We start from the raw sequence: 11,885 nt of genomic DNA, 5'->3' as shown, positions 1-11,885 counted from the left end.
TAATCAATGCTTAAGCTTCTAGCATATGGGTAATAAAATTCTGTTGTTTTTAAGCCACTTACTTTGAAGTATTCTCTTATAACAGCCCAATTGCTGACAACAGGCAAAGCAGTTTTGAGTTAATATCACAAATTATGATAAAAAAGACAGGTGCATAGTAAAGGACACCTATCTCAGCCATTCAGAGATTAGAAATGTGGAGTAATAGCCTCATTTATGTAGGTTAAACATGGAAGAGAGAACGTGGTTAGCCCAAAGCCAAATGCCAAAGGCAGAGAAATTTAACAAAATACCATGAAGTTGAAACAAGTCTTAAAAGGGAGATCTGGGCTTAAAGGGAGTAGGGCACTTCTGCCCTAATGGAAATGGTGGACTAATACAGTCATATCACTCAGTGTACATATGTGAGAATATAAGTAGGATACTTGAAGGGATAGGTGGTGTTGGGGTAAGGGAAGGAAGAAAAGTGGAAAGATTTCAATGTTCCAGATGTATTGTACATTGAAATGCACATATACTCTATTAAACACTGACATGATGAAGCAAAACCCCTTTGCACAACTTGATAAAGATTAAAACAAATTTGAAGTTTTAATAGTAAGAGACAAGAATCATAAACGTTTAGAAATAAATAAGAGGATAGCATTGACATATTGTTATGGCTTGTGTTTCTTTCAATATACAAAAATTTATGTGTCAAGTCTGCTGCAAATGTAAATTTTATTTTGCCAATTCTTTTTGCAAATTGCTTAAAATATAGAGAACCAAATTCCACAACCCCTTCACTTCCAATAAAAAAAATCTTATAGACCTTTAGGTTTCTCAGTTGTTTCTAATATCTTAAGGTGATGCATTGGAACCAATTTCATTCTACATTTAATTTTAATTTTTAAAACACTAAATTCTTCTAAAATCCTCTCACTCGGACATAGGTATGGATAGATAACTGACGTGGGCAGAATCAGAATTATTCAGAAGGCTGTAAATGGATGCTTATCTAATATTCTCTCTTCTTGATCATAGAAAACAGACTGCCTTTGTTAGGAAAATGAGGGAGAATGGAAAAGAAATAGGCCGAACTCCATCATCAACAGGTGAGGACTGTTTATTGATGAACAGCGAGGGGCACAGCCCTTCCAGCAGGTTTGGAGGTTGTGTGAGGGAGCTGGGACAGGGTCTGGGTTTTTATAGGAAGTCTGAGCAAGGAGGTAGAGGTTAATGGAAAGCCCCTAGCTCAAGGAAGGTGTGGGCCCACAATGGGATGTTTACAGCTGGGTTAGGTGGATTGCCCTGCCTGCACTTCAAAGGAGTTCACATATACCTGGGTTTTGCCTGCAGTCTATATGGGCCTAGGATAGTAGGGTGGGGGTCAATCCTTCATATTCCATCTTCAGATACATAAAAGGATAGGGCCAAGAGGGGAGAGGCAAGTTCTTCATATAGGATCTTTGAATACATATAAAGAACTGGGCTGATAGAGGATTAACATGGAGTTATGAGAACAAAGCAGATTCCAATCATTTTGAAACCTGGAGTATAAAAGGTGGAGTATAAAAAGGGGTCTTTTCTGGCTGCCTTCAGCTGGCATGGGGGTGTCGAGGAGTCACTGGGGCTGGGGTCTTCAGGTCCATGTCTGTGCTCGGTCCAAGGCAGTGTAAGCAAAGCCTCTGGTTGCCTGCAGTAATAGGATGGCCTTGACGTGGTCCCAGGTCTTCAGTCAGGGCTATTATCCTGTTAGAGAGAAACTTGAAAATGCTGAGATCAAGCAAAAGGCTGACTGGTTGATATGAGTTACATAGGAAAACACACCCAGGGCACAAACCAGAAAAGTTCCATTTGGATCATGAGCCCATAGCCAGTCAGAAACTAGGGCTGGATTGGAGTAGTTAAGGTAAAGGGCCTGGTGAGAGACTTTGATCATTTCCTATAAATAGCTGGTAACAAAGGCAAGAATGTAAATTCTTGTCCAGTTAGAAGTTAGACAGATATGGACATTAGATGGACAAGCTTCTCAACTTGTTTCTATTGACCTCCTGGCTCTGGTTAATTTTGAAAGAACAGGCACAAAGTGGCTGATGTGACATCATCTCCTCTATACTTTTCTGCCTTGTCCTGGAATCTAGCTGCTTGTGGCTAGGATATGGGCTTTGAACTCAAGGCCTGAGCACTTTCCCTGAGCACTTCTGCTCAAGGCTAGCATCCTACCACTTTGAGTCACAGGGCCACATTTAGCATTTGGATGGTTAATTTTTGAGCCAGCTTCCAGCCTGGCTTATTGCTGTTTGTATAGGAATAGAGTCTCAGGGATTTTTTGCCTGGGCTGGCTTTGAACTGCAATCTTTGCCACAAAAACACTTTATAATTTCCAATCAAAGTAACAAGGAGATCAGTGGGAACAAGTAGAGCTTATGTGCACCCTGTCAAAAATTGATCAAGAAATACTTGCCAGAACTCTGCAATGACACAACTCAATAGCTAGGATGAGGGTTTGAGTATATCTTGGCTGCCTGGGATACCTTATAACCAAAGTGTGTAAGAGGCTCTCCTGGCCTATACATGTATTAATAGCATAACAACCTAGCTGGCTTTTTCAGGTCAGGCTGGGTAAGGTTTATAGAGAGTGTCCCACAAGAGTCTAGTTTTTGTAAATCTAAAGGAGTCTTTTACCAAGAATCAGCTGTGTGTGATCGAGTCAGGCAGGAGTCCAGTATACCATGGAGGTGTTAGCATGCTTCAGGCAGGATCTTGGCTAGACTGCATCCCTCAGATGAATGATTAATTACTTACAACATTATACACAGACTGGCTAAAGACACTTGACTTTAGATGGATATAGAGAATAACATGCTAGTTTTAATGTTAAATCACAGTCAATAATTACATACAAACTTTACTCATAAGCTGTCTTTTAAGGCATACTCATACCATCTCCTACATACTCGAACTTTCTGAGGACAGAAACAGTTATGTGGAACAAACATTTTAAGACAATTCTTACCTCCTTACTGGTGTTTTTCATCACAGCTGGTTAGTAGATGAGCTGGGTCTCATTCCTTTTACTACTACCCTTGATAAAAATGTTTTCTTTTAACAAACAGCACATTTGATAGGAAATATCTGTATCAAGAAATAGAAGAAGATAACTTTTTACACAGGTTTTATGTATTATAATAAGATTATGCTGAACATGTTCACACACTTATACTTAAACCAAAGTTTTAAGGTGCACTTAAGTTTTTAAAAAAATGAAAACCAACCATATGGGTTTTTTTTTGAATTCCAGTGGCAAAGTGATATTGTTTTGCCCAATATGATAAAAACACGTGTCAATGTCAGAAAAGTAGGCAATACCAAACAATATGCAAGGCAAATTTTGACAAACAGAATTTCCACCCTTAAACAAACATTAATAACAAGAGCAGAAAATCTTTAAATCGATTTTGGTGATGAGGCATATTATATGATTTAAATATTTTAACCCCTAGAAGAGTGAAGAGGAGAGTGGAGTAAGGTTGGTGGAAGAGTGGAGGTTGTAGAAAAATCCATTATGTTGTCTTTGTCTCTTTCTAGCTGTCAACTTCCAGGGCATGTAGAGAGAATTGGGGGAGAGGGTGGCTGAACAGCCACCATAAGGAGAAGAAATAACACTTTTAACATGAAGACATTTAAAGGGATGATGTGGCATAATGAAGGTGCTGAAAAGTGAGTGTTTGAGTGAGTGGATAGAGTTATTGGAAGATGTGAGAGGGAGGGATTTCTCTTCTGCAGTCTCCTAGAGAAGAAATTAAGAATAAAGATTTTGATGTGAGTGGACTCAGGAAAGAGAAAAGGATTGGATTATTGTCTAAGTCCAAAAAGAAAAAGGACTGGTTTGTTTCTTTTATGGGATTTCAGTGTGATAAAAGGAGAGAGCCGTAAAAGAGAGAGGCTGTCCTCAGTGTTTTTGACAACCTTACACTTTCAGTGACAGGTTAACGAAAGTTCCAGAGCAGAGGCCTATTTATTTAGGGTATGGAAGGGAAGAAGGTGTATTAGCCATAGAACAGGATTGAGAAGTGTAAAAGTATGGAGGGGTTTGTGTAGAGGGATTTTTAACAGGGCTGTTAGCTTGTTGTTTTATCTTTTTTTTTTTTTTTGGTCTGGTCGTGGAGCCTGAACTCTGGGGTTGGGAATTGTCCCTCAGCTCTTCAGCTCATGGCTAGTGCTCTACCACTTGAGCCACAGTGCCACTTCCGGCTTTTTTCTTTTTGCTTATTTGGTGCTGAGGAGTTGAACTCAGGGCGTCAGGCATGCAAGGGAAGCACTCTACCACTGAGCCACCTTCCCAGCCCTTGCTGTTTTATCTTTGGAGGCCTATGCCCATTCTCACCTTGTGTCAGCTACACAGGTAGGCAGACAGGAAAGCACAGGGACAGGGGTGAGCAGAAGGGGTTTGCTTGACACAGGCACACAGTCTTAGCCTAGATAAGCTGGACCAACTGCAAATAGCAAGAGTGCAGTTAGAAGGGCAAGGAAAGAGAAAAGGATCTTTGGTGTCAGAGGTTATCAAAGAAAAGAGAGAGTGAGAGAGAAAGGGAGAGGGGGAGAGAAAAGGGGTGAGAGACAGATTGAGCTGCTACAAGATGAGGAGTTACATTTTAGAGGAGATAGTTAGGAGAATCATGGCAGAGAAGGGCTTGGTGATCAAGGCTGGAGAGCGGGTAGGGGGAACTCTGGAGTGGAGGTCAGAGAAGGACTTGGTGAACAGAACAGAATAAGCAGAGTGGGGGTTTTCTGGAGCAGAGGTAGAAGAGGGCTTATGTATAGGGGACCTGGGACTCCCCACCGTTTTGTTGGAGAATTGTTTAAATCATTAAGAGGAAAACCTAAGGTTCTGAATTTAGGCCAGTGCTGGCCATGATAATGAAAACAGATTTTGGAAGAAAAACACGTCAGATTATTTTTTTACTGTAAATCAGTCAGCCCAGTTTCTTAAGATTAGACCACAGTCATACCAATGGGGTGTCTCTGGGAGACAATTTGGAAAATTTGGTAGGACTACTGAGTCTGTCCCGTTGTTCCAGGCATCCCTGGTGATTTGGGAAGGCAGATGGCCATATCCAAGTAATTAGGATAGAGCATCCCCAAAGGTCCTAATTACAGTGGGTCATGGAGTCAGGAAAAGAGACACTCCTGGAGTCTCCTGGATTCCCACAGACAGGAAGGAAGGAAGGAAGGAAGGAAGGGAATCCTGGATTCCTGGGGTCTGTTTCGTTGCACCTCCACCACAGACTGGGCTGCTAATCTTGTACTGAGGCTTTTACATGGTGAGTGAAGTTGACCAAAAGGCAAAGACCCTCCAACCTGGAGTTAAGAGTCCAGGAACAGAGTAAAAGAGAAAGAATAGGGGGAGAGACCTTTTCTGGGTTTATGCAGGGGGCCAATAATACCTCAAGCCACAGCACGGTTGCTGTCCACTGCTTGCACTGTTTACAAAGGCAAAGATCAAGAGGTCTTTCATGTGGCTGTTTAGCCCAAAGTAAGCTCTGAGGGCTCTGTCCTCCCAGTGGAGAAAGGCCTTGGAAGGAGGAGGAAGGTAGCTGAAAGCCTCCATGAGGGGTGGCAAGGAGGGGTGTGGCCCCTGGGCAGAGGGCACACAGTCCTCCCGGGTGTCAGAACCATATGTTAGGAAAATGGAGGAGAATGGAAAAGGAATAGGCTGAACTATATCATCAACAGGTGAGGACTGTTTATTGAGGCACAATGATGGGCACCATCCTTCCAGTGCATTGGGAGGTTGTATGAGGGAGCTGGGATAGGATCTGGGTTTTTATAGGAGGTCTGAACAAGGAGGTAGAAGTTAATGAAAAGCCCCTAAGTCAAGGAAGGTGGGGAACTTTCAGTTTGGCCCACAATGGGCTTACGTGGATTTCCCTGCACTTCCAAGGAGGTCGCACGTACCTGGGATTTTGCCTGGAGTCTGTATGGGCCTGGGACAATAGCGTGGTGGGGAGGGCAGGTCAATCCTTCTGTCCTAATTGGAAAAAGTTATCCTTACCAGCTTTTCTGCATATAACATTCCATAAACATTTTCTTATTAGAGGATTATTCAAGATTAGCTATAAATTGATTGATAATGACTGAGCTTGACAGAAAGGTGAGGGAAATCTCTCTACACTTCAGTGAGGTTCTGACTTGTGTTTCACAAAGTGTTATGAAAGCTCTCTATGAGAAATCTAACAGCTGCATTTCTAAAAAGTCCTTGCGTGCTTACACTTTCTGATAATGTCTCAACTCAAGTACTTCTTCTTGAAGATCCACACCATTCAATGATGCTGTATTAGATCCTTGTTATATTTTACAGACAGCTCATGGTGATGAAATTTGGGTTTTTCATAATTGCTCTTCCAATTCCATCCACAATATGCAGACAAAAATTATCTGAAAAATTTGTATCCGTTGATAGTGCATATACTTTTCTACTACAAATATAAAATGTAGTAAAATTTTTCATAGCAATCATACTGCACTAGGTTTTGGGCAGATTCTAATGTAAATAATATACTGTGTTTATGTAGAGAATTTGAGCATCCAAAATTTTAATATGCCTGTGGTCGTAAAACCAGTACCTTACTGATATTGGGTGACAAATACTTCATATAAGTATAGAAGAAATTTTCCTCGTATTTTTAAATATATTTTTTTTGTAAATATCATATACAGAGGGGTTACAGTTACATAAGTAAGGTAATGAGTACGTTTTTTATTGAGCATTGTTACCCCCTCCTTTGATTTTCCCCTACCATCCCTTCCCTGCACACCTCCTCAACTCCCCACTTTACCCCCCTCTGATATTGTCTTGTACATCCCATTGCTACAGTGGGTCAACCTGTATCCTTTCCTTGTATCTTAAATGAAGAAATGTTGGCTTGATTTATGCTTTTTCTACTTGTGTAGACACACCTATAGTCACTCACCAAGTCCAAAAGCACATAAGTGAAATGCACATCATCTTTTGTCAGTTGGTATAATTGTATTGTACACATTTATTGACAGGTTACAAATTATTTTCAATTTTTAATACATTAAAAAACTTTCTTTTTTTTTAAATTTCTTGGCCAGGAAATGGAAGACCTCAGTCAGCATTTCTAACTTTAGACTTTTCACATGGGTTGGTTAAGTGTTGACCTGAGGTCCAGTCTTCTGAGGCCTCATTCATCTGCTTAGGAATTGATGGTAGTTGGATGTGAGGGCGATCTGCTGTGACATCTGTCACCCCATTGATCCCCAGGGTTGATTCGGCTGATCTGGCTGGCTAGGTGGGTGTCCCCTTCCTCCCTCACCGCTACATGTGTGTCCCTCCCGAAACTGTGCACTCTGTCGAGGAGGACGACCATCCCCAATAGAGGAGGACCGGTCTTAGGTCAAGGATATACGGGTAGCTGAGCTCCCCTGCTAGAACCTCCAAACAAGCTCTCAAGGAATTGATGGTAGCTTTTGTAAAAAAGCTCAAGGAAGGCTGCCATTTAAAGCCTTATAACCTTATTTTTTACCAGGATATTCTTCTGCTTTGGTTTTTGAGACTGTCTACAAGAGCAAGAATTCCGTGGGGAGCAAGGAGACACCATAAGACCTTTACTTACTGAGATTTCTGAGTGATTTGTTATCACTTGTACGGCATGTTGCAAGTCGATTCTGGCAAAAACTACCAATTTTAGGAGATAAGATGAGTGGAAAAAAAACTCTTAGAGACAAAGACATCTTCAACATATTCGGTTCCAAGCATTCCATCTAAGGCATATTCAACAATTAGTGAAACTTGTGTTGGCTGTATCTATGTGTCTTTCTCCATGTGTGCATGTATACATGTGTATATGTATGTGTATATTTGTGTGTATAGTAACATACATGTGTACATATATAAGGGCATATACACACATATATGCAAATATAAATAAATATAAATATATAAATATATGTGTATATATCAGCTGTTCAGTGATTTAATCTAGAGTTCCCAGCACATTGCCATTCTCACAAAGTGTACATGATAAACTGCTCTGAGGATCTGTGCTCACTTCCCCCCATTACCTTGTTTTTCATCCCTGTGAACAACTTCAGCCTACTTTCCCTAGGATAGCTTTGTTTTGGTTACTGACTGATAATAAAAGAAAAACATTCTTTGTAAAAGAAAAAGAACTTTTAGGTCACAAATGGATGCCTATGAGATAAAATTGTAATAGAAATAAAAGTGAAAAGGAATTCCTAGATCTGTTGTTTTGCCATTTAGAATGGCAAAGAATAATATCACGTTACTCTTATAACTTTTAAAGAATGCAAGGGTAACTGATGGTCCCTATCATGTTCCCACAAAACCAGTGGATCCTGAAGGATAATAGTAGACCAGCAGAAATTCTAAATAGCAGACATGGAGCATGAAAGAGAAAGAGAGAAAATGAGAGAGAGAGAAAGAGAGAGAGAAATATCATAATACTGGAAGTGCATAACAGATAAACAAGAGCTGTATGAGAACCTTCATACTTCTATCTTTAGACTCTCCATGTACATTTGAAGGTATTTGATGTCTGATAACTCATCAATATAAAAATATAAAGTAATTTTGATAAAAATTAAAGATTACTCAGAAGAAATTATAAATGCAAAAACAGTCTTCACAGAAGCAAACTCTCAGGGATATTTCATGACTTTGAAAAGGATGAAGTGGCTGAAGTTAGTATAAATTTAGAAGTATGACAATTCACAAAAACATAAAAAGATATTCATGTATTTCATTATATAACACAAAGCAGAAAGTAAATATTGTTCAGATGATTTTTAAAAGAACAGTCTCTCCGGTTCTTGGAAGGTGGCTCATTGTTAGAGTGCTTGCCTTGCATGCATGAGGCCCTTGGTTTGATTCCTCAGCACCATATAAGCAGAAAAAGACAGATGTGATGCTGTGGCTCAAGTGGTAGCACTCAACTTGAGCTGAGGGGCGGCGCCCAGGACCCAGAGTTCAAGCCCCACAACCAACAAAAACCAAACCAAAAAACTAAACAAAACACAGTCTCTCACTTTTGTGGCCTCAACTCTGTAAAACCACTGCTTCAGCTTAAGGCTAAGATGTTATGTGTGGACATTTATCAACACTCCTGATTCAGATTCTACTTGAGAAAATTTTTAATCAATATTTTGTTCTTAATTTTGATCGCTGTGAATTCACATGCACCTATAAAAAATGGTCATCCCAGTAACATTTTCAAAATACCTCGTAATGACGACTTAAAAAAGTTGTATTATATTGCAAAAAGGAAAACAATGCAAAAAATAAAGAAAACCAATAATTAAATATTAATGATTAATAAAATAAAAACCAAATACCAGTATTTCCAATATTTGAAGTATACTACATATTAGATTTTACAATTTGCTCATATTCCTGTACATTTAAAACTGGCTAAGATTATGATGTTCAACAAGAATTTTATAAGCTATGAGTACCCTTTAAAGTTACACTGTAAGATATCTTTTTATGTCTCACTCATCACTGATACATGGCTTATATAATCATTTGTTCCTTGCTAACATATAAAGAAAAGAAGCCCTAAATTTTCAACAGAAATTGTGTAGTTAAAGTCTTATCTCTTTGCTCTGTTTCTTTACACAAAGACTTTGCATCTTCTCATTAATAAATTTTCTATAAACTCTGAAATGTACATACTTAGTAATATATGTCAGCTACCATAAATCTTAAATACTTTATGGAAAAGTTTTATGACCTGATAGTCTTTATTTTGGCATATATAAGCAGGTTCCCAAAAATAAACATATTTAAAACATTAAAACTTTTAACACACCTTAACACTTGCTGCAGTGTTCATTATGAGAGGTGCCCTGTATAGAATAATTGAATTCCTCCTCCTACACATCTCTTGAACAACAAACATCTGGACTCATTTTGTTTTTGTCATATCAATCTTGACTTTATTCTTAAATGTGTGCTTATGTAACAAATACCTGGCTCTAAAATTTCACAATTCTTTTGAACTTGCTTTTTGTTGAATTATCTAGTTTAAAAAAATCAATTCCACTTTATATATAAAAAATGTTCTGTGCTTAATTCGGCAGCACATACACTAAAATTGGAACAATAAAGAGAAGATTAGCATGGCCCCTGCGCAAGGATGACACCCAAATTCATGAAGCGTTCCACAACAACAGATGCTGGAGGGCATGTGACCAGAAGGGAACCCTACTATATTCTTGGTGGGAGTGTAAACTTGTTCACGCACTTGGAAAGCAGTATGTATGTTCCTCAAAGGGTTACACATAGAGCTCCTCTATGACCCAGCAATCCCACTTTTGTGCATTCACCCAAATGATCACTAACAAGGCCATTCTAAAACTACCAGCACAACTATGTTTATTGCAACATTATTTACCATAGCTTAGATATGGAACCAACCCCGATGCCCCACAATAGATGAATGGATCAAGAAAACATTGTGTGTGTGTGTGTGTGTGTGTGTGTGTGTGTGTCTGTAATGGAATTCTATCATACATCAAAAAGAATGACATTGCCCAATTTGTTAGAAAATGGAAAGACTTGGAAAAATTTATATTAACTGAAATAGGCCAAGTCCAAAGAAACATAGGTCCCATGGTATCCCTTATGTGCAATAAGTTATATATGTCTGGGAAAAGCAGAAAAGGTCAAAAGTTATGTGCATATGACTAGATAAGATGATGTTAAACTAAATGAACCCAAGGTAGGGACACAAGTGTGTATTTTTCCTTTCTTGCTGTTGTTTCTAATGCACTTATAATGTACGATGTGATTTTTTTCTTTTTTTTTTTTAATTTGGTCGTCCCACACGGTATAACCCCTGTTTTCACTGTATTTGGTGTTGATGCACCTGCATCTTTTACATACATTTCTCTAATTTGGAGAGGGAAAGGGAAAAACCAAAATGCTCAAATAGAGATACTGTTTGACCCATTCTAACAATGAGTTGCCCAAGATACTATGTTGAAATACTAACTTTACAATTTAGGCAGTGTGTGCGGGGGGGGTGAAGTGTGTACTTGTGGAGGTGGAAGGGAGAGGTAGTTGGGGGAAAACAAAGGGGGAGGTAACAATGTTAGATAGGAAATATACTCATTACTTTGCTCATGTAACTGTAATCCCTCTGTACAGTGTTTTTACAATAAAAAACGTTTAAAAATGATGGAAGAGTTTATTTCCATTATTTTAACCATATAATATCATTAACCAAGAAATTAATGCAAAATACTGACCTGAAGATATTTTGAATAAGTGTATGTGTGTGTGTGTGTGTGTGCGTGTGTGCGTGTGCATGTGTGTATGTGCGTGCATGTTGGCATGCCCAGAGTTTGAACTCAGTGCTTCAAGGATTTGCAAGGCCTTTCCTCTCTAGCTTTGTGAGCTATTATGTGAGCTACATTTCCATTCCTGGACCTTTGCTAGTTCATTTAAATTTTTGAAAAATAGTATTGTGATTTTTTTTTGCCTTAATTGGCTTCCAACTCCTATCCACAGATCCCATGTTCCTTTGTAGATATGCCGGGTAGACAAGATTACAGGTATGACAAACCAGTACAAGGCTTTAGGAATAATTTTAAATGTAGAAGAAACTTTAGTTCAGGAGGGCCTGTTTTATTATTTCCTACTTTTAAAGCATTTTGGAGTGACTATATGTGAATTGTTTACGTTTTGGGATACTTAAAAGACAGTAAGTGATGGTATTTAAGAGTTTTAGTACTTTTTAAAAAGGATACTGGAACTGTGGGACAGAAAAATTTGGCTCTCTTTGGACCTCAATTTATAATCTCAGCACTGAGCATGATAACCCAAAGTCACCAACTCAGTCTGTGTTGAAGACAAA

The 11,885-nt window shown here is 38.9% G+C and overlaps 1 non-coding gene across 1 annotated transcript; it reads left to right on the top strand.

Moving 5' to 3' along the window:
* The first annotated feature begins 10,091 nt into the window (after positions 1 to 10,091).
* On the top strand, positions 10,092 to 10,198 carry LOC122114801. The gene has a single exon (XR_006148649.1). It is a non-coding gene; the product is annotated as a U6 spliceosomal RNA (small nuclear RNA).
* The last annotated feature ends 1,687 nt before the right edge of the window (positions 10,199 to 11,885 follow it).

Source organism: Dipodomys spectabilis, unplaced genomic scaffold (assembly GCF_019054845.1).
Source record: "Dipodomys spectabilis isolate Male_0828 unplaced genomic scaffold, ASM1905484v1 ptg000110l, whole genome shotgun sequence".
Lineage (NCBI taxonomy): Eukaryota > Metazoa > Chordata > Mammalia > Rodentia > Heteromyidae > Dipodomys > Dipodomys spectabilis.
This window is presented reverse-complemented; position numbering and strand designations above follow the sequence as displayed.